Here is a 4,187-nt window from a genome sequence, read left to right as displayed (position 1 = left end):
TTTAACTAATTTAACTTACTGATAATTTAATGTAATATTAAATAAATAATAGATAATATTATATTACGATAATTTATTATTATAAAATTTATTTTTTATTAGTAATCGAAATGAAATAAAGTAAAATGAAATTTTTTAATTGTAACATACGATATTTCATGTTTCTCATCTTCCATGTATATTACTAAAGGAAGAAAATTAAGGACAATATTCTATTAAAAGGAATGGTGTTCGAAGTCAATCTGAAATTGATATATCCAATAATGGAGGTATGCCTCGAACAAATTTACTAACTAATAACAATTAATAAGTAAAATTCCTTCGTTATTAACTCATAAATATTATCGAAACGATTCAAGCTCCATGTTTCATCTTATTTTTAATTCCTTTACGGCCGCACATTTTTATGCTGCTCTTTTAAGCGAGCTTTATTCCTCTATAAACCAAACCCATCAAAGGGCTCCACCGCCATAATTTCATCGCAATGGAAACTCGTAACGAACAATTTTGCCTCCCTATCGCCGTCTTATTTATTCGTTTACGTACTACGAAATACAATGCAAAAGAAAGAATGACGATGCTCGGCAAGGCGAACAAATTGCATTCTTTGAAACTGTACCGCGTAATCGAGCGACGATTTTACACCTTTCGTTCGCAACGTGCAATTTTCGTTTGCTCCTTTTCGCAACGTCTAATAAATTTCCTTCATACCATAGCAATGAGATATTCGACAAAAAATCCCGCCCCCTGCCGCGGCGAAAAACAAGACTACACCGACGTTTAGCGTAATTTGTAAATACCGACAACGCGCGGAACGCGCTTTACATGGTTGCGTTTAATTTAAATTCCGTAAAAAGAGCAAGCAGAATGCGTCTGGATGAACGCGGAACGTTTTAATCCGCGAACGAGCGAAAGAATCGTGCGAATAGTAAACGATAAAGTCGATAGTGAGGTCGAAAAACAGTGACAGCGGTAAGCCGTCGTCCGCCATTTTCTCGTCGCGATGCACTCAAGATGGCGGCGGTCTATCAGCCCGAACTGACAATAAAACGGTCGATGTGACGCGACGATCGTGTTTCAACGGGGATTTCTCGATAATAACATTTCGATAGCGGATCTTCCGTTCAAAAAGAAGCAGATTAAAGCGATATCGTTAATTTCGCGCGATAAAACCGACGTGAAATCGTTTCCGGAGCGGGAAAGGCACGCAACGACGTGGAACGTGGAAATTCGGCCATTCCGAAAGAAACTTTTACGTAATCCATGCGAGCCTCGACCAAGTTTGACACTATATACACCGGTTCTAGGTTCAAGTTTCGCCAACTTACACCGTGGATTACGGTCCGCTGCAAATTTCAACGCGACACGCCAAGGCGGGCCTGGCTTTTCGAAAAAATCGCAACGTCGACCGGGAGTTGAACGAAGTCCAACGAGGTGCTCCGTTTGAATGAGAAAAAATGGCATTCTTCGCGGAACTTCGCGGCCATCGAGTTACGAAGCTTTCGTCGTAAACGCTGCGGAAAATATAAAATTGTTGGGACTTTGGAAAAATTATTCGATTGGATAATCAGGTCAAGAACATCTGTGAAATTGCGCAAGAGTTCCATCTTCTTTTGTTTAACGAATGAAAATTCTATCCTCGTCTGTATCTTTAAGGTTATACCTACTGACAATTTATATGTATATATCTATTTCTAAATTGGTTGAATAATGCACTTTTTGGAAATTACTGCGAATAATATACGAATTTAATTTAGAGAGAACGCTAATAAATAAATTAAATAATTTATATATAACGAGGGAAAGAATTCATTGCTCTTATTTGAATTCTAAGTGAGAAGAGAAAATAAAAATGAACGATTGCTATAGGACTTTGGAGATTTGTATAATAATAGTAGATAAGTATGTTACACTTGTCCACTATATTTTAAACATATATATTGTAGATTTTCCTAGTGTAATTTTTCCACGAATATTCTTTTTGTAATCGAAACAAATTTCTAGCACGTCAAAAAAGCATAAATTTTTCAACCAATCTAATAATCGATCATGCTAGATGAAATAGCTCCTATATGCACCTCGGAAAAAATTGAATACGAGAAGAAATAAACATTACAAAATTGAATACATATTATTGCAAATTATAGAAAATTATTCTAAGAAAATTCGTGACAATAGTGATAACGTTGAAAATAAAATTTTTAATTAAAAGTTTGAGAACCGTCATTAGATCAGCCATAGAAGAATGAGTGTTAAAAAGGAAGAACGGTGTAAGGTATCATGGAATGTGATATTTTACAGAAAGTACATCGATAAATTTGTTGGGAAAAAGTGGAAAGGGAGAGAAAAAGTGGGAACCAGGGAAATTTGGGACAAACAAGTTCGGGGAGAGAAATTAGGCGATCTTAACCACTCATTCGAGTGGATAATCGAGTCACGTCGTCGTCGAGGCCAATTATCTTTGGTTTGAAAGTCGGCTAATGCGATTTCGCTGCAACTTTATCGTCGTCAATTCCGTTTCCCTCGGTGGCTTTTCGAAAATTACGGTTTGATGGATGCGAACGAGCAAAAAGGGGCCACCATCGAACGCTCGTCCGCTCTTTCTGCCACTGTTCGTCTCTCTGTCTCTCAGGTATAAAAGTCACGGCAGCGACAGCGATGCCTCAAGTGATAAATAGATTACGTGCACGCGGCTCGAATAATTTCCAGTGGAACCAGCGGCTTTCCGCCGCGTAAACGCGTAACCAAAGACCGATCCTCTGCGTTTTGCACCTTCCTACTCGAGTTCCCGTTTGATGTTTCGTTTTACGTCCTTTTCGCCTTTTCCAAGGATTTATTTTTCCTTTGTCGAGCGAAAAAGTCGCTGGCAATTCACCGAGTGTCTCGAGAACCGTGAATTTCGGGCTTTTTAATCGAATGGATTCCGTGGGACGAAGAAAATTCTTGTAAATTGATGGAAATTAATTTTTCTTGGTCTTTTATTATATTTAATATAAATATCCTTGAAGAATTCTAAAAATTTATAGCATTTAAAAAGGAATAAACAAATTTACGAAATTTCCTTTGAATTACTGCAAAATTAATTTCTGCCCCTATTCTATTAATTTAAATATAACTATTTTTGAAGAATTTCTACAGTTTCTACTATTCTATATAGAATTAAACAACTGTGAAAAATTTACTGTACAAATTTGCTGTAAAGTTTACTGACAAAGATTGTATATTTCATTCCAAAAAATATTTATAAAAAGGATGTGAAACTCTGATTCTCGACAAAATTATATATAGACGTTTATTTTAATCGTCGGCAATTATTCTATCAGCGAGATTGAAATTTAAATCCGAGAGCTGAGAATTATTCATATTTATTCTATTAATAATTCATATTTGTCTCGTGTCGGGCAGCAGCACAGCTGCACGTGTTCCGAACTTCTTAATCTTCGTTTTCTGACGACGTTCGCCATGGGTGCGACGTCGCGACGCCTCGATGTATCGATACGATATATGCATGTACTCGAGGAGGAACGTCGCGCGAAGAAAAGCATCTCCCCTTGCGAAATGTGCCTTCGACCCACTTGAATTTCGACTTGACTCCCCGATCATCGGTTATCCGCATATAAATTACACCGGTGACAGCGACACCGCAATACCTATGATAAATAAATAGATCACCCGGCTAGCAAGATTCCCCTTCTTTCATCACGATCCACTTCCTAAGGAAATCATGGAATAAGTTGTCCGCCATTCAGAAATTCCCGCACGGTCCCGGTTGTCTCGATATTAATCTGCGACTGACAGACGAGTCGAAATCGATTCGATTCGACAATCTGATGATAGTAATCTTTCAAATTATTTATTTAATCTTATTTTTCCTTATTCTTTTATCGTTCATTCAAAATTGTCATATTATTATTGACCCCTACTACTGACCCCTATTATTACTGACTATTACTATTGACCCTTTTATTTTCTATTATCTATTTATTATCGATTAAAAATCGTTGTCATTGTTATGACTAGTTGACAACTAGTCGTTTATAAAACATATAATGTTTGGAATTATTAATAGTCATTTGATGCATTAATTGACATGCAATATAGAGGAAGCGACAATACCAACAGAAAAAAATCCTAATATTTATTTTCAAATCAAACTATAGATTTTATCTGGATATATATATATATAT

The 4,187-nt window shown here is 36.4% G+C and overlaps 1 protein-coding gene across 2 annotated transcripts in view; it reads left to right on the top strand.

Moving 5' to 3' along the window:
* The window catches only part of Rh50 (Rhesus blood group-associated glycoprotein Rh50), a 46,183-nt gene that overhangs the window by 23,355 nt on the left and 18,641 nt on the right, over positions 1–4,187 (top strand). The gene's annotated exons all lie outside the window — the stretch shown is intronic.

This window comes from Eufriesea mexicana, unplaced genomic scaffold (genome assembly GCF_001483705.2).
Source record: "Eufriesea mexicana isolate 0111107269 unplaced genomic scaffold, ASM148370v2 scaffold2545, whole genome shotgun sequence".
Lineage (NCBI taxonomy): Eukaryota > Metazoa > Arthropoda > Insecta > Hymenoptera > Apidae > Eufriesea > Eufriesea mexicana.
The sequence above is the reverse complement of the archived record's forward strand: the minus strand, read 5'-3'. Positions and strand labels throughout refer to the sequence as shown.